At 48.5% G+C, this 18973-nt stretch overlaps 1 protein-coding gene across 3 annotated transcripts in view; it reads left to right on the top strand.

Annotated features, from left to right (window-relative positions):
* Positions 1 to 6049: 6049 nt before the first annotated feature.
* The window catches only part of NCKAP5L (NCK associated protein 5 like), a 38718-nt gene continuing 25794 nt past the window's right edge, over positions 6050 to 18973 (top strand). For all 3 annotated transcript variants that reach the window (XM_005570788.5, XM_015430892.4, XM_005570787.5), the window contains exon 1: positions 6050 to 6140. The gene's annotated coding sequence lies outside the window, so the exon portion shown is untranslated. The remainder of the gene's footprint in view (positions 6141 to 18973) is intronic.

Below are 18973 nucleotides of genomic sequence, written 5' to 3'. Positions count from 1 at the left end.
GTTTGAGAACAGCCTGGGCAATGGAGTGAGACCCCATCTTTGTTTAAATAAACAAATAAAATCTGGTTTTATCAAAGTCTCCAATGACAAGTGGCCAGAGTCAGTAGGGATGTCTCTCCCTACTGAGCCAAAAAAATGGGGAGAGAGTAGGGAGAGAGTAGGGATGTCTCTCCCTACTCAGCCAAAAAAATCATCTCTTCCTATTCATGGGGAATTGGTTCCAGGACCCACAAGGATACAAAAATCAAAGGATGCTTAAGTCCCTTACATAAAATGGTGTAGTATTTGCAAATGACCTAGGGGTATTCCCCTATATATTTTAAATCATCTCTAGATTACTTATAATATGTAATATTATGTAAATACTATGCAAATAGTTAAACTAATTTTTTTTTTAAGACGGAGTCTCGCTCTGTCGCCCAGGCTGGAGTGCAGTGGCGCGACCTCGGCTCACTGCAAGCTCCACCTCCCGGGTGCATGCCATTCTCCTGCCTCAGCCTCCTGAGTAGTGGGACTACAGGCGCCCACCACCTCGCCCCGCTAATTTTTTATATTTTTAGTAGAGGCAGTGTTTCACCGTATTAGCCAGGATGGTCTCAATCTCCTGACCTCGTGATCCACCCGCCTCGGCCTCCTAAAGAGCTGGGATTACAGGCGTGAGCCACTGCGCCCAGCCTAAATTTTTAAAATTTTGCATTTTTATTGCTGTAGTTTTTTTTTTTTTTTTTTTTTTTTTGCTGATCTAGTCTTCAGAGAGATGTAGTTTTTTTGTTTGTTTATTTTTCTGATCTGAGGTTGATTGAGTGCATGGATGTGGAAGTCACCAATAAGAAGGACTGACTGTATTTGGTCTTTTTTTTTGGAAATCCCTTTCTTGGGTTCTGGTGACAATGTTCATTCAGTTTTCTTTCTCCTTCTCTGGAGACCCCCCTCTAATGTTGATGTTCCTTGGGGTTCTGCTCCAGCTTTTCTTTTCTCTACTTGCATGATCTCCTCAACTCCATGACTTCAGTAACCACCAATGTTCTGAGGACTCACAAATCTCTTATCTATCATCCCAATTCCTCTCCTGAGCTTCAGAATTATTTATCCCACAGCCTACAGCAGTGCTTCCCAACCTTTTCCATGTCAGTACACACATAGAAAACGATGGTGTTTTATGTGCTGGATGATGCAATCTGGCATAACCAAGATTGCTCTCTGACTCAGGAAGCTTGTGCTGCCCTGAGAATTGTGAAGCCCAATATGCAGCACCACCTTAACCTCTTCCTGAGGCACACAGTTGGGAAGTTCTGACGAGTTGGAGAGACGTTTCTGCTTGGATGCCCCTTGGGGATTTCAACATCCTCCCCATCACCACTATCACTTTCCTAGTCCAGACCACATCATTTCTCATTTTTCTCCTCAGGTACTACAAAAACCTTGCCTGGCCCCCCTGACTTCAGTCTTGCTCTCTCTATCCTCCACACTGCAACCACACTGATCTAAAATGCAAATCTGACTATGCTACCCTCCTGCTTAAAACCATTCAAAGTCTACACTGCTCTTAGGATAAAGGATGGTCTACCCACTGCTTACCTTTCCAGTCTCATTGTTTATCATACCCCACATGAACTCTGTACAAGTTATCTAATACTTTATGTACAGTGCTTAGCATATAGATTCAATAAAGATGTTCGAATGATGAAAAGTGATGAACAAGAGGTTCAAGGATATGAGCAGATTCATCATATCTGTGCCAGGTAGGAGGTTTCAAAGCACATACTGGCAATGCTGTCAGAATCCAAGGAACATGACTGTCCCGTAGAGAATTATGTACATGTAGCAGTAAAGATCTATTCCTATACAGCAAGTGGACCAAACATTATACAACAGCTTCTTTCTTCCTATTACTGATCAGGAAAGACATTGAGATTGCACTCAGAGTTCATCTGTCTGGAAAACAGCCATATTATAAAAATGTTTTGAGGTCAGGCATGGTAGCTCACATCTATAATCCCAGCACTTTGGGAGGCCACAGTGGGAGGATCGCTTGATCTCAGGAGTTCAAGACCAGCCTGAGCATACAGTGAGACCCTGTCTCTACAAAAAATGAAAAAATTAGCTGGGTATGGTGGAGTGCACTTGTAGTCCCAGCTAGTTGGTGGGGGCTCACTTGAGCCTAGAAGTCAAGGCTGCAGTGAGCTGTGATCACACCACTGCACTCCAATCTGGGTGACACAGCAAGACCCAATCTAGAGAAAAAAAAAAAAAAGAAAAAATGTTTTGAGAGGCTAGATACCAACCTGACTATCTCCTGTTGCCAGGAGTTCTAAACTAGAGTCAGTTTGTCAGCCAATGGCTAAATGGCTACAGTTTCAACCTCTGAGAATTGAAGATGCTCCAACATTAAATGAATGACCACATAGTATTAAAGCAGGGAACCCCATTCAAAGTACTGATGTTAGCAGTGACAGGGTGGTTCTCTCTGACAATCCATCTATCAGGCATCAGCACTACATGCATAGTTAGACAATACCACCAAACTGGTTTGTTACTAAACCAGTAGTAACAGCTTGCAGCTACCAGAGACCTAAGAGGCCTAGCCTGTTTTGTTACACAGACGACTCAAGTAAATAACAATATATGATTAGTGATATAAGAGTGAAGAACAAACTTTGGGACTTCTGTGTAATTTTTAATTTATGCAAATAATAGCACTAAGGAATGAAAGAGTCTTAAGTCTCATCAAAAGACTGAAAGGGATCTTGGAGCAATAGTAGTTACACTTCTTTCAACCCCTGTCAGTGAGGATGAAGGTTTGTGAAGCATAGAGAATCTGCCAAAATCTGAATGCCAAAATTATCACATGCACAATAGCCTTTAAGGAAGGAGCACAGGTGCTTGCTCTGACAAATACAGATGTTCTGGCTGTATTTACTAAACAAGGGTAAACATCTAAATGAAAAGTAAAATATTGGCTGGGCGCGGAGGCTCACGCTTGTAATCCCAGCACTTTGGGAGGCTGAAGGGGGCAGATCACTTGAGGTCAGTAGTTCAAAACCAGCCTGGACAACTTGGTGAAACCTCATTTCTACTAAAAATACAAAAATTAGCTGGATGTGGTGGCACCCACCTGTAATCTCTGCTACTTGGGAGGCTGAGGCAGAAGAATTGCTTGAGAATTGCAAGAGGCAAGAGAATTGCCTCTTGGGAGGCAGAACTTCAGTGAGCCGAGATTGTGCCACTGCATTCCAGCCTGGGTGACAGAGTGAGACTCTGTCTCAAAAAAGAAAAAAAAAAAAAAAAGTAAATTATCATCTTGATGTTCTGTTTACTTCCAATAATTCAGTTATTTGGAAACATCCAAAAGTAGTTAGAAATGCCTGGCAGACTTTTAAGGTTTTCTACCTCAAGGCAGAATTAGGAATACAAGGCAATATTAGGAATACAACAGGTACATGGAGTTTTATTGGACTTTCAAGCCCTTTGAGGAAAGGACCATGTCTACTTTGTGTTGTAATCCCAGAACTAGCCCACTGATCCCTATTCAATAAATGTTAGATGATTGAATAAGAATTCACAATGCTGTAGGCTTCTGAAGATGCCATTATCATCAAGAAATAAGGTGAAAAGGAGAAATGAAAACATGTCTATGATAATATTTGCACCAGAATGTTAATAGCAGCCATATTCACCATAACCCCAACTGGAAATACCAAATATCCATCAATTGAAGAATGGATAAACACATTGTGATATATTCATGTGATGGAATATTACTCAGCAATAAAAAAGAACAGATTACTGATACACATGGATGGATCTCAAAAACATTACTAAGCTAAAGCATACAGACACAAGTACATACTGTAAAGTTCCATATATGTGAAATACAAATGCAGACAAATCTATGGTGCTATAATTCAGGAAGTTGCCAGGGAAGGGTGGTGGTGGGTGTGGGGTGATCAACTATAAAGGGGCATGAGGGAACTTTCTAGGGTGGTGGTTCAGTATCTTGTTTTGGGTGTTAATTACATAGGTTTATATTTTGAAATTCACCAAACAAAGCACCTAAGATGTGTGCATTTTATTGCATGTTAAGAATAGTTTAAGGGCTGGGCACGGTGGCTTATATCTGTAATCCTAGCGCTTTGGGAGGCCAAGGTGGGCAAATCACCTGAGGTCAGGAGATAGAAACCATCCTGGCCAACATGGTGAAACCCCCGTCTCTACTAAAAATACAAAAACTAGCCAGGTGTGGTGGCGCACACTTGTAATACCAGCTGCTTGGGAGGCTGAGGCAGGAGAATCACCTGAAATCAGAAGGCAGAGGTTGCAGTGAGCAGAGATTGTGCCACTGCACTCCATCCAACCTGGGACAGAGTGAGACTCCATCTCAGAGAAAAGAAAAAAGTCTCACTCTGTCACCCAGGCTGGAGTGCAGTGGCACAATCTCTGCTCACTGCAACCTCTGCCTTCTGATTTCAGGTGATTCTCCTGCCTCAGCCTCCCAAGCAGCTGGTATTACAAGTGTGCGCCACCACACCTGGCTAGTTTTTGTATTTTTAGTAGAGACGGGGGTTTCACCATGTTGGCCAGGATGGTTTCTATCTCCTGACCTTGTGATCCGCCTGCCTTGGCCTCCCAAAGTGCTGGGATTACAGGCGTGAGCCACGGTGCCCAACCAGAATAAAATATTTTTTAAGCAAAAAAAATGAAAAAGTTGGTGGGAGTAACCATCAAGACATCTTTTAGGTTCCAGTAATAGCTGTCCTTGGGCACTCTTTTCATCAAGCTACCTCTATGCTCAAGAACCCAAAATGACTTATCTTATGCCTTGTCACATCCGTATCCTTATTCTGCTCTCCTCCGTAGGAAACCTCTTCCATTAACTTCTCCCACTTCCCAGCATACCACAGTGATCTGCTCACGGTCCTATGCAGATAATTTGTTCTTTCCTATCTGAGTCTCCTTGTGGCCTTTACCCTGCCTGGACCCTACTCAAGTTCTCTCTGCCCTTCAAATCCCGTGTTTAAATAAGCCTCCTTCAGAAAAGAACTCCTAATCCTAGCCAATCTGAGCACTCTAAATTCCCTTTTTATGTTCCTTTATTGGACTAATATGATACTCTAAGCTGCCTCCTTTGTATACTCACAACAAAAGAAATTTTAATGAAGTAGGCAGAGACGGTGCCTAGGGATTCCTTCGTATTTCCCTGCAGAACCCAGTTGAGAACCTACATTTCTGGGGCAGTCACTACAATGCAGGTTGTGAGGTTTATACGGTATTTAGGCAAGGGCAAGTAAGTGTTTAATTAAGGACTAATGGGAATGATATTGAAAGCTCTGAGGCTCTGCAGGGGCCTGGATGGGCTGTTTGCTTTTCCTTATGCCCACCGAGATAGCAAGTGGTTGAGAAGAAGGTTGTATCCTTTTTCTGCTCAGCCTTCCCTCCCAAACCAGTGAGGAAACGGCCAGCACTGCTTGTCGATGAGCGGAGCCTGTTCCTATCACTGTTTTCCAGATTACTGGGGGGACGACCCTATCCTGGATCAGGAAGAGAGAGGCGGGAGCATTTAAGGCCAAAGAGGCACTCAAGACTTTCCCTATGGATTTACACCCAACACGTATGCAGGAAGGCAAATGACAAACACCGACGCTCACAACCACACATACACGTGCACGCCCAGCCCCACAGAAGCAAACGCGCATGCCTGTGGGTCCGCGCGCATCTACTTAGTTTTCTCTGTTCTAGACGCCCTCATTCCACCCCCGCTCGGCCCAGCCCGGCGTCCTCTACCCAGGCACGGCTGAGGTTTACCAAGCCCGGCCGGGCCTGGAGAAAGTGTTTCTACAGAGGGGGAAGGGAGGTCCTTCCCACCAGAGCGGAAGCGGCGCGCGCCGGCCGGGCAGACTTAGCTGGCGTCCTGGGAACATCTGGAGGGGGCTGGGAGGGGCGCGCATCCAGGGTGAATGTGGATTGGCTGCTAGGGGGGAGGGAGGCGGGGTCAGAGCCAGGGGCGGGGCTCTCCGGCCCCTTTAAAGCCTTGACATCAGGAGGCGGCTCCGGCACCCCCCTTTCTCTGCCCCCCGCCCCCAGCCGCGGCCATGGACCTGGCGGATCCGGCCTGCCCTGGCCCAGCTCAACACCTGATTTCGGTGAGTTCTGGGTCTACTTGAGATTGAAAGAGCGGCGAGTGCGGGGGGGATCTGTAGCTCCGTGCCGGGGGAAGTGGGGTGTAGAGGGTAAGGCTCTCGTGGCAGTACAGGGTCGGAGAGGGCGTCGCGGCTTCCTGCCCAAACCATACTGCCCGCCCCTCCGTCCCTCCCTCCAGCTGCACCCTCCTCGGGGGTCCGGCTGAGACTCTGTGCACCCCCACCCCACCCCCTCCCGCCCCCCGCGCCATCCTCGCGCACACTCAGTGGCCCCGGAAGGGAAACTTTCGGGAGTGGGGGATGTTCCGGGGGCCGGGCTCCCCTCCCTCTTTGAAAGCACTGACCTTGCCCCAGCTGCCCACCCCACCCAACCCGCATCCCACCGTCCGGGTGCCGCTTAGCGGTGCCGGGTTATTGCGGGGGGAGGGGCTCTCTCCCCAAAGCGCAGGCGCGGAGACGAGCCTGGGGCTCCCTTTCGCACTCCTTCCAGTCCCCGTGGCCTGGGGCGGTAGGGCCTGAGGAAGGCGGGGAGAGGCGGAAAGAGCGGGTCTCCTAGAGAACAGCCCTTCAGAGGCTTTGAGGGGCTGCGGGAAGGAGGAAGGACCTGGCGGGCTGCAAGCTGAAGAGAAGCTAAGGGAGGGAGGAGGGTTGGTTGGGCAGGGAGCAGGGACAGGGCAGCGCCTGCAGAAAAGGCCCTCAGGGTGCTGGCTGCGGTGCCAGAAGAATGCAGAGAATTCATCTGTGCCCGACGCTCCCCTGGCTTAGCCCAACTAAGAAAGCGGCTGCCCGGATCCTAGCTCCCCTCTCCTTGTCCTGGGCCCAAGGCCCCGCGTTGTCTCCAGTCCTGGCATGGCCCCAAGGGCACAGAGGGCCCTCGCCTCCCACAGGCCTAGTTTTCCAGGCATCCCAGGGCTGGATCAGCCCAGTCTACCTAGTCTCTCCAGCTGCTACTTCTTAAAGGCCTGCCTTGCTGAGGAGCTAGGGATCTTGGGCTAAGGAGTTCTCTGGCTGTAGAGGCAATCCCTCCCTCCGACTTCTCCCGCTCCTTCATGGGTCCTCCTTCTTAAGCACAGTGGTCAGCCAGAGGAAGTAGCCCGGGCAGGGGTGGTCCTGGGGAGCGGTAAACAGGGTGTCAATGCCTAACCGGTTTATGGTCAGTACTTTTGGGGAAAATGAACATAGCCCATTTGCCTTGTTGCAGACCCTCCCTTGCAGACATTACGCCATCTGGCTCTCTGAGACTCCTTGTGTGACAGGAATTCACTTCTCAAATTGGTCCCCCCATCTTCCTAAAAACAACCTGGAGTTAGTGGGTTTCCTATCCCAAAGAAACCGTGTGTATTCCTGTCCGGGGAGATATTCCCAAGTTCAAGCTTGTTTTCAAAGGCTATGGTCTGTGCATGAGGTGGCATCTTTCTCCAGCTCTGGCCCTCAGGAAAAGAGTGAGGACCTGGAGGGGCAGGTGCCGTGGTTGGCAGGGAAGAAAGATCTTCATGATAGGCCGGTGAAGACCTAAGTGTTTGGGGACCAAGCTGGTATCAATAAAGACAGAGTCAGAAGCTCTGGTCCCTACTTTTCCTAGCTTGCTGTATGACCTTGGCCGAGACAGTTTGCTCTCTGGGGCTCAGTTTCCCCATCTTTAAAATTCAGTAGTTGGACTAGATAGCTCTAATATTCCCGTCCACTTTTTGACATTGAATGGTTTCACTGATGGGTGAATCTATAGGGGAGAAAGGTCCTCTGGCAGAATGGTCCCATTTAGAGGGAGCTAAAGTGTTGGGTGTGCTTTAAATTGCAATTACTTAGGATTAGAACCCTGCGTAGAGAGAACAGATTCCCTTATTCTATGCCTGAGAGTAGACCTTGTCCCACACACCCCTGGTGCCTTGGGATATGAACTCCTGCTGGCTTGGGTTTGGCCCACCCATCACGCCTGTGGTGAGACATCCTGGCCCTTTGAAGAGGAGCTGAGAGAGGAGGAGGCAGCCAAGGGCCAGCAGGGTAAGCAGATTCCCAGGAGACAGTTTACGTCTCAGCTGTTGGGACTTGTTTTAGGATCTGGGCCAGGGAGCACAACACACTCACCCACCCGCCCTCTTATAGGAGGAGGGCAAGGAGGGCCCCACTGCTTTTGCCCATCCCATCCCCAGCCCTGCCCACCTCACTACTGTACTCACATCCCCAGGTCCCAGGCAAGGGGCTAAGGAATCTTCCCCACTGCCCTCATCCAGCCCAGCCAGCCTCCCAGGCCCTGCCAAACCAGCCAGTGGCAGCAGTGAGGAGAAACTGCACCCACCCCACCTTTCCCAGCCCCTTCCCTCCTGGGGGTAGGACTTCGTCAGGAGTTGGGCTCTCCAGGTTGGGACTTGCTTTCCAGCCCAAGAGGTCTTGAAGTTCTTCTTGTTTGTTTTCATCCTCGGTCTCCCAGTTGAAGGGGAATGTTGAAGGAGAGGTGGTGGTTAAGGAAGCCCTGGGTTTGCTCATGTAGGGGCACATTCTCCCTGCATTGCTTTTCCCTCTGCTGGCTCTCCTGGGCCTGGGAAGCCCTCTGCCCTGGGCCCTGCTGCCTATGAGGGTGAAGCTGCAGCAGGAGGTGTTTAGGGTAAACCCCAAGGAAGCCTTCCTTACTGCTGTGAGCCCTTGGAATGGATAATGGAAGCTCCCAGGGAGGTCAGTTTCCCAGAAAGTGGCTAATGCTGGAGTCCCTGTCAGACTGAAGGATGCAGCTGTTACTAGGCAGAGGCTGCTGTTCCCTCTTGGGGTGTGGCTCTGAGGCTGGCCAGCCAGAGGCCCCGTTAGAAGCAGGAGGAGAAAGGGCCCTTGCTTGACAGCCGAAGTGGGGTCCCTGACCCCATCATGCCTGAGTCACCGGAGCTGCATCTCTCAAAACAAGTGCCCTTTCTAGCCCCTGCTTCTCAGCCCCTCCCCCAATTCAACACCGCTCCCACCGTCTCCTTCAACAACCCTCACCCAAACCTGGCAGGTTCCCCGAGCCCCAGTCTGGCTGCATTAATGGACTGATTGGATTTTCTATACTTGGAGTTTGGGATTTCTGATTGAACATGCAAATTTATGTAAATCAATCTGGGATCTGCCACTACATCAAAACAACACAGAGCATAGGTTGGAAGGAATCCTAGAGACAGTCTAGTCCAACGCCCTCATGTTAAAAATGGGGAAACTGAAGTCCAGAGCGGGAAGTGATTCATGCGGTGGTGAGTGTCAGAGGCAGGCCTCCTGATTCTGCTCTGTAGTTTCACATGGTCCCATTCTGCCTTAATGTTTTATGCATGAGGTAGCCTGGCTGGATTTAAAGCAAAGAGGGCCAGTTCTTGAACCTGAGATAGCAGAAAGCTGGGCCCTCGGAGAGTCAGAGTGTTATCGCAGGACCGCCCAGGGGCTCTGGTCAGCTTTGTAACATGCTGAGGAAAAACAGCTTCAAATCCCTGAGAACAAGACCCATAATATTTTCCCCCAGACACTGACCTGGAGGGTTGGAGGACAAGGTCATTGGTTGCTGCCTGTCTTGGCTCTTGTGGTTTCTCGGGAACTTAGATTTTTTTCTGTCCTGGCATCTGTCACAGTACCAGGCACGCAGCAGGCTGTGGATGGACCTGCATATGCAATGCCTCCATCTTTGTTTACCCTTCCCTTCTAGTTTGAGTCTCTACAGGTTCCCTCTGTGGACACAGTGGGAAAAGGTCTTTGGTCTCTTAGGATGCTTTGCCCACCGTCCTCTGCCCTCTTAGAGGGCATACGCCAACTGGACCTCCCTGGCAGGTTTCTACAGCACTGGCCAGACAGGCCTTGCTGTAGGAAGGATCTCTTTATTTTAGGATCAGTACCAAGGATGCAAGGGGGCTTCAGAGATGGGCTGGGGTTCCCAAGAAGCAGTCTCCCCCATTTCTTCACTCTTCTTGATCTGATCTGCCTACCTGGCTGTAAGGTGCTCCCCACTCCCACTTCATGGACTATGCCTGTGGCGTGGGGCTGTTCGGAGGGCTGCGCTCGCTTACCCTGTGGCACCTGGGCATACTGTAGAGATGTGGAGGTGCCTGAGGCAGCTGTCAGCCTGCTTTGTGATACTCTGGGAGGGTAGGCCATGGGCTCAAGAACAGAGGCCTTGACTTCCAGCCAGGGCTACTCACCAGGCCCTGCCACAGCCTAGGAGGGGGCTTGGGACACATATCTGGGTCTTTCTTCACCTTCTCCCCAAACCCAAGTCTGGAGGACTCTGGAATGAGTGCCCCTGTCTTCAGCACCTTCCCAAAACACTACAGGTGTGGAACTGGCACCCTCACCTCCCTCCGCCCAGCAGCCCTTGGCACCTGTGTCTGTAGCTCTCTGCGAGGGGAAATCCTTCTCCTTGGGCCTCAGTTTCCCAGCCAGTGTTCCTGGATTAATTATGCATCACCATTGGGGTGTGGCACCTGCTCGATAATTACCATTTTCCCAGCTCTGGGAGTTACGCAGATGAAAGAGGAGGCCAGGCTGTTATTAAGGTGAATTATTGTTGCTGTTATTACCGATTTCTAAAACCCAGCAGCTGCTGAGAAGAGCCCAGTCAGACACAGCACCCTGTACCTTATGCTGGTCCTTGAACTCTGGGAATTCTCCAGTATTCACTATGCTTTTTTTTTTTTTCAAGTATAGATGTCTTAAAGGAGAGAAGACCCCATTCTGCTGCTCCTGTTGTTGCCTGCAGGGCTTGAGTGACAGGTGCTGCTTAGAACCTGTGGTCTGCATGCCTCCTCACTCTCATGTAGTTCAGCCTGAAATTGTCCCTGCCCATAGACTCTCTGGTAGGCCAGTGGTCAAGGTTTTTCTAGGCAGGGCTGTGAGGGGCCCTGGAACTCCCAGGGTGTGTCTCTGGGGTTCTCAGCAGTTGCAGTTCCCAGGGGCTGATTTACCTCACTCCCAGCTGGCTTGATGTGGGAGCTATAATCGGCCCTTCTGTACAAGGATCTGTTCAGACACCCCCAGAACCTGCCCACAGCAGCACCAGGCACTTCCAGGAGCCATTTACCCCACTGGCCCCAAACTTTCCCCTGCCCTCTGCCTCTGCCCCTGACCAGACTGTCCCCCTTCTGAGCGACCTAGAATAAACCCAACTCTTACCCAGGTAGAAGTGCCCATGACCAACTTCTGAAGAGTGGTGTTACTATTCCCACACCACAGCCTGGGGTTAGGAGGGCCTCTCTGCTAACCCAGGGCAAGATGGCTGGAGAAGAAAGGATGTGAAGGCATCAGCAACCCTGGGTTGGAGCCCCCACATTCATCTGACTGGCCGCCTCACCTGCTCCCTTGTCCTAGGGGCCTGGAAGAGGGTGGATGCCACAGCTGGGAGGAGCTTTAGAAATCAACTTGTTGAATAGTTTGATTACTTCTAATATTTTTTGCAGTTTTGTTTTCTTTTTTCACCAGGTTTTATAAATATAATTTGAAAATTGAAATCTCTGCTGGGCACTGTGGCTCATGCCCAGCACTGTGGGAGGCCAAGGTGGGTGGGTCACTTGAGGTTAGGAGTTCGAGACCAGCCTAACTAAGACGGTGAAACCTCGTCTCTACCAAAAAATATAAAAATTAGCCAGGCGTGGTGGTGTGCACCTATAGTCCCAGCTACTGGGGAGGCTGAGGTGGGAGGATCACTTGAACCCAGGAGGCAGAGGTTGCAGTGAGCAGAGATTGAGCTACCGCATTCCAGCCTAGGCAACAGTAAGACCCTGTCTCAAAAAAAAAAAAAAAAAATCTCACTCCCACCTCCATCCCCTTTTCCCCCATAATCATTTATTAGTTTATCATATATCCCTTGAGTTTCCTTACACAATACCAAACACACACAAATATATATTCTTTTTTTTCATTCTTACCCAAAATACAGCGTAGTCTACTGTATTTGTTGCCTCACCTATTAGCAGTACCTGGGTGTGCCTGGATTTCTCCTACCACCTATGTCAGCTCTCCCGTTTCTGGCTGTCTTAGTCTGTTTGAGCTTCTATAACAACATACCATAAGCTAGGCAGCTTAGAGACAACAGAAATTTATTTCTCACAGCTCTAGAGGCTGGGAAGTCCAAGGTGAAGGCAAGGGCAGATTTGGTGTCTGGTGAGGGCCAGCTTTCTGATTCCTGGACAGAGGCTTCTTATTGTGTCCTCACATGGTGGAAGGGGTGAGGAATCTCACCAGGCCCCTTTTCATAAGAGCACTAATCCCCTTCATGAGGGCTCCACCTCCATGACCTATTTACGTCCCAAAGCACCACTGCCCTGCTGCCCCGCGATAGCATTACCTTGGGTATTAGGATTTCAACATGTGGATTTGCGGGGATACAAACATTCAGACCATAGCACTGGCCTTGACCACTCATCCCAGGGTTCTCCAGTTGGCCCCAAGTCATGAGCAGTGTTCATTCACCTTTGTATACCGAACTTCATTCAGATGTCAGGATTCAGGCCAAACTGGCCTCTGAGGAATTCTCAAGCTGTATGAGCGGCCTATTTATTCAGCCAGCAGATTATTTAGAATTTACTGTGTGCCAGGTGCTGTGCTGATCTCTAGGGATAAGTGGTGATCAAAAAAGTCCACGTTAATCAAGTAATTAAACAGTTTTATAATTATAGCCGTGATAAGGGTTGCAAAGAAAGGACACGTGCTAATGGCCGGGCGCGGTGGCTCAAGCCTGTAATCCCAGCACTTTGGGAGGCCGAGACGGGCGGATCACGAGGTCAGGAGTTCGAGACCATCCTGGCTAACACGGTGAAACCCCGTCTCTACTAAAAAATACGAAAAACTAGCCGGGCGAGGTGGCGGGCGCCTGTAGTCCCGGCTACTCGGGAGGCTGAGGCAGGAGAATGGCGTAAAAACCCGGGAGGCGGAGCTTGCAGTGAGCTGAGATCCGGCCACTGCACTCCAGCCTGGGCGACACAGCGAGACTCCGTCTCAAAAAAAAAAAAAAAAAAAAAAAAAAGAAAGGACACGTGCTATAAGAGCAAGTGCTCCGAGGGCTTGCCCCACCTAGTGCTGGGGGTGGCCCGTGCTGAGGCGCATGACATGGCACACATGCTGGGAGCAGGAGTCAGGCCAGGACTGCAGATGTGGGTACCACGTGGCCTGGAATACTGGCTTTTTCAACTTGGCTTGAGTGGCTTCTCTTCTCCCCACTCCCCCAGTCTGTGGGATGTCCTGGGTCCCTTGAGTATTATTGTGCCCAAGACAGGAGACCCTCTTCTCTTCCAGATGGTGCTGATCATTCCTCTTACCCTACCCACATTGCATCACCTTCTATTTCCCCAGCTGTGAGCCTGCAGGCTCCTGAAGCTGGAGCCTTTCTTTCCACTCCAGGCTGAGGGGAAGTTGGGGGGTGGGGATGGGGGTTTGCTTCTCACTTCCTCTGTAGACAGCACCTCACTTCCTGTCCTCCAGCCTAGAAGAAGGCTAAAACTCTTGGCTTTGCCACCCCTTCCTCTCTCCTCCCCCACTGCTTTCCTGGGAAGCCTGCAGGCCTTGAAGGAGCAAGGCAGCATCAAAGCCAGCAGTTTATCCCTGAAGGCCCTGCGGAGCTCCTTACCCCACCCCTATCCCGCACAAGGGACCTGGCTTCTCAGCTGCAGTCCTTCTCTAGATGGGATATTCTTCTCTCCTGTGCCCTGCAGGGGAGAGGAGTCAGAGGGCTGACCCCCATTTTACAGGAAGGAAACTGAGGCCCAGTGGGGTGCCAGCTTCACCTAGGGTCATGTGGTTTGGCTGCATGAATCTCAGGAGCAGAATCCCAAAAGCCTGCCTCCTGTTTGTGATCACAAACAAGAGCAGAGCCTAGTGGGGGCTTGTGGGCGAACCAGAGCTGTTTTCTCCTCCCAGCCCAGAGCTGGCAGCTTGGGGTGTCACCTCTGGGCTCTGGCTGGATGGTGCCCACTAGCTGAGCACTGGAGTTGCTTGAATGCAGAAGGCATATTGGCTGGCCAGAGCCTATTCTTGTTGTAGAAAGAAGCCAGGAGATTGGGGGGCTGGGCGCAGTTGCTCATGCCCGTAATCCCAGCACTTTGGGAGGCTGAGGTGGGTGGATCACAAGGTTAGGAGATCGAGATCATCCTGGCTAACGCAGTGAAACACGGTCTCTACTAAAAATACAAAAATTAGCCAGGCGTGGTGGCACACGCCTGTAGTCCCAGCTACTTGGGAAGCTGAAGCAGGAGAATCGCTTGAACCTGGGAGGTGGAGGTTGCCGTAAGCCAAGATCACGCCACTGCCTTCCAGCCTGGGTGACAGAGCAAAACTCCATCTCAAAAAAGAAAAAAAAAAAAAAAAGCCAGGAGATAAAGTTTAGGGGATGGGCACTAGGAGCTGGAAGCGTATCTGCCCAGCTCTCCTCCCCCTGCAGGTGCAGCCTCCCAGGCCCTATTGTCTCAGACCTGGGAGAAAATACTAATAGCTGATGTGTCAGTGGTCAGCTCTGCCATCACCTTCGCCATCACCTCCAGGAGCCTCTCTGCCTTGGTTCTTCCTGTGGGACCCAGCATGTGTCTCTGGTTATGCCCAGGATATTGAAAAGATGCAACTCCCTAATTCTGCCAGGGGATAGGAGAGGAGTTAGTTGTTGGCATGGGCCGGGGAGCAGGAAACAATCACCTTCAAATGTCCTTAGATCCAGCAGCACTGAGTCATTCTGGTTCCATATACACCCAGAGGTTTCTGCCTCCTCACTTCTGTTTCTGCCCTTCCTTCTGTGTGGAATGACACCCTTCCCTTTTCATTGTATGTAAACCCCACCTGTCTTTACCTTCTGTTCACTTGATGTCTCCAATTCTGAAAAACTCCAATATTTCTTTCCTGATTTTTAAAGTTCTTCAACAGACTCCTCTTATGAAACTTCCTTCATAGTACAGCTATCTATCCACATGTCTGTTTTCTTTTTTTCCCTTGAGGCAGAGTCTTGCTATGTTGCCCAGACCGGTCCTGAACTCCTGGGCTCAAGCAATCCTCTGCTTCTACGCATTCAACTTTTTAGAATCCATATATAAGTGAGATCATGTGGTATTTTTCTGTGCCTGGCTTATTTCACATAACATAGTGTTCTCCAAATTCATCCATGTTGTTACAAATGACAGGATTTCCTCCTTTTTTAGGGCTGAATAGTGTCCTATTATGTGTATATAGCATCTTTTCCTTATCCATTCATCTACTGATGGATACTTAGGTTGGTTCCATATCTTGACTACAATGAATAAACATGGGAGTGCAGATATCTCTTTAACATCCTGATTTAATGGTAGTTCCATTTAACGGTTTTTAATTTTTTTTTTTTTTTTTTTTGAGATGGAGTCTTGCCCTGTCGCCCAGGCTGGAGTGCAATGGCGCAATCTCAGCTCACTGCAAGCTCTGCCTCCAGGGTTCAAGCAATTCTCCTGCCTCAGCCTCCCAAGTAGCTGGGACTAGAGGCGCCCGCCACCATGCCCGGCTAATTTTTTGTAGTTTTAGTAGAGATGGGGTTTTACCATGTAGCCAGAATGGTCTCAATCTCCTGACTTTGAGATCCGCCCACCTCGGCCTCCCAAAGTGCTGGGATTACAGGCGTGAGCCACCGCGCCCAGCCTTTTTTTTTTTCTTTCTTTTTTTTTTTTTTTTAATACAGGGTCTTGTTGTGTTATCTAGGCTGGTCTTGAACTCCTGGCCTCAAGTGATCCTCCTGCCTTGGCCTCCCAAAGTGTTAAGATTATAGGTGTGAGCCACTTGGTCTGGCCTATTTTAAGTTTTTTTAGAAACTTCCATACTGTTTACCATAGTGGCTATACTAATTTATATTCCCTCCAATGGTGTACAAGGGTTCCCTTTTCTCCACATCCTTGCCAACACTTATTATTTTGTCTTTTTTATAATATTCTAAATGTGTGAAGTAATATCTCATTGTGGTTTAAATTTACATTTCCCTGATGATTTGTGATATTGAGCATTTTTTCATATACCCACTGGCCATTTGTATGTCTTTTAAGAAATGTCGGGCTCTGCACGGTGGCTCATGCCTATAATCCCAGCACTTTGGGAGGCTGAGGCAGGCAGATTGCTTGAGCCCAGGAGTTCGAGACCAGCCTGGGCAACATGGTCAAACCTTGTCTCTACAAAAAAAAAAATCCAAAAAATTAGTTGGACATGGTGATGCATGCCTATAGTCCCAGCTACTCGGGAGGCTGAAGTGAGAGGATCAGCTGAGCCCAGGAGTTTGAGGTTACAGTAAGCCATAATTGTACCACTGCAACCAGCCTGCACTCCCGCCTGAGTGAATGAGATGTGTGGTTTACAAATATTTTCTACTATTTTGTTGATTGTCTCTTTAATCTGCTGTTTCCTTTGCTCTGCAGAAGCTTTTTAGTTTGATGTAATCCCCTTTGTTGCCTGTGCTTTTGGGGTCATATCCAAAAAGTCATTGCCCAGACCAATGTCATGGAGTCTTTCCCCTATATTTTATTTTCTTCTAGTAGTTTTACAGTTTCTGGTCAGGTTTAAGGTTTTGTTTTGTTTTTTTCAAGACAGAGTCTTGCTCTGTAACCCAGGCCAGAGTGCAGCAGTGAGATTTCAGCTTACTACAACCTCCATTACCTCCTGGGTTCAAGAGATTCCTGTACCTCTGCCTCCCAAGTAGCTGGAATTACAGGCATGCGCCACCACACCCAGCTAATTTTTGTATTTTTAGTAGAGAGGAGGTTTCACCACGTTGCCCAGGCTGGTCTCAAACTTCTGACCTCAAGTGATCTGCCTGCCTTGGCCTCCCATAGTGCTAGGATGATAGACATGAGCACTGCGACCGGCCAGGTTTAAGTTTTTAATAGATTTTTAGTTGATTTTTGTATACGGTGTGAGATGAGGGTCTAATCTAATTTTACTCTTCTGCATGTGAAGATCCAGTTTTCTCAACACTAATTACTAAGGAGACTGTCCTTTCCCTGTTGTGTGTTCTTGGCATCTTTGTCAGCGGTTAATTAACTGTAAACATGTGGATTTATTTCTGGTCTCTCTATTCTGAACCATTCGTCTAGTGTCTGTTTTTATGCCAGTACCATGCTATTTTGATTACTATAGCTTTGTAGTAGGTTCTTCAAATCAGGTACTGTGATGTCTCCAAGTTTGTTCTTTTGCTCAAGAACAAACTTTTGCTAAGCTTATTTACCTGGCTTTACTCTAGGATGTGGTGTGATAGGTAGCACGGAGAATTTTGGATTCTCAGGGGTAGGTTCAATTCCTATATTCCAGAAATAAGAGGATTTTAACCTCTATTATTTACTCTATCAAAGTAATTCTTTTGTCAGATATATTGCTTTGGCTATTTGGGGTCTTTCACGGTTCCATATGAGTTTTAGGATTTTTTTCCTATTTCTTTGAAAAATATAATTGATAACTTGATAGGGATTGCATTGAATCTGTAGATTGCTTTGGGTATTTATGGACATTTAAAAAATATTAATTATTCCAATCCCTGACATGGGACATCTTTCCAGTTATTCATGTCAATTTCTTTTATCAGTGTTTTATAGTTTTTAGTGTAGAGATCCTTCATCTCCTTGGTTAAACTTATTCTGGAATATTTTATTATTTTGTACTTTTTTAGGTAGTTCATTGTTAACATATAGAAAGGCTGCTGATTTTTTTTCTTGCATGTCTTATGTCCCCTATAGACTGAAAGCTCCCAGAAGCCCAAGAGCTGACCCTTCTCTGAATTGCCCCCAGCTATATACCCAGGCAATGCGTTTCCTAGTGAGTTTGTCAGTCCAGAAATATCTGTAGAATGAATAGGTTAGTACTATTTGCCAGAGAGAGTCACTGAGTCCTAAGAGTGGGTTGAGAACTTTTTTTTTTTTTTTTTTTTTTTTTTGAGACGGACTCTCCCTGTCACTCACCCAGGCTGGAGTGCAGTGGCGCGATTTTGGCTCATCACAACTTCTGCCTTCCGGGTTCAAGCAATTCTCCTGCCTCAGCCTCCCAAGTAGCTGGGATCACAGGCGCTCGCCACCACGCCCGGCTAATGTTTGTATTTTTAGTAAAGACAGGGTTTCACCATGTTGTTCAGGCTGGACTCAAACTCCTGACCTCTTAATCTGCCCACCTTGGCCTCCCAAAGTGTTGGGATTACAGGTGTGAGCCACCGCTTCTGGCTTTTTTTTTTTCTTTTTTTGAGAGGGTTGAGAACTTTGAAAGGGTCAGGGACAAATCTGAAAATGTCTCTTCCTCACCCCTCAGTATGGTTTGTCCTGTGGGCCTTAATAGCCATTTGGTGGAGGGTAGTTAGGGGTCTTTCGGGGAACCTGATGAGCCTAGGTATGTTCTTAGCTGTCCCTTCTTTCTTTCTTTTTTTTTTTTTTTTTTTTTTTTTTGAGACGGAGTCTCGCTCTGTCGCCCAGGCTGGAGTGCAGGGGCCGGATCTCAGCTCACTGCAAGCTCCGCCTTCCGAGTTTACACCATTCTCCTGCCTCAGCCTCCCGAGTAGCTGGGACTACAGGCGCCCGCCACCTCGCCCGGCTAGTTTTTTGTATTTTTTAAGTAGAGATGGGATTTCACCGTGTTAGCCAGGATGGTCTACTGTCCCTTCTTTCTAACCTTTTTTCTGGCGAGAATGAAAGGAGATCACCAGTTCTGCAGGGGGCAGGGTGGCTCAGGGCCTGGTCTGGTTGGTAGGAGTGGTACACTGGCAGAGGGTGTGGCAGGGAGTGCAGAAATACAAGCAAGAGCCTCTCCTGGGGGAGCTCCCCTTTTAACAGTATGGGGAGTCCCCTCCTCTTCACATGGAATGTTCAAGAACAGGCTGCATTGCATTTGGAAATACTGATCCTGCAGGAGGCACTTGAAGAAGA

The sequence above is a fragment of the Macaca fascicularis genome, chromosome 11 (assembly GCF_037993035.2).
Source record: "Macaca fascicularis isolate 582-1 chromosome 11, T2T-MFA8v1.1".
NCBI lineage: Eukaryota > Metazoa > Chordata > Mammalia > Primates > Cercopithecidae > Macaca > Macaca fascicularis.
This window is presented reverse-complemented; position numbering and strand designations above follow the sequence as displayed.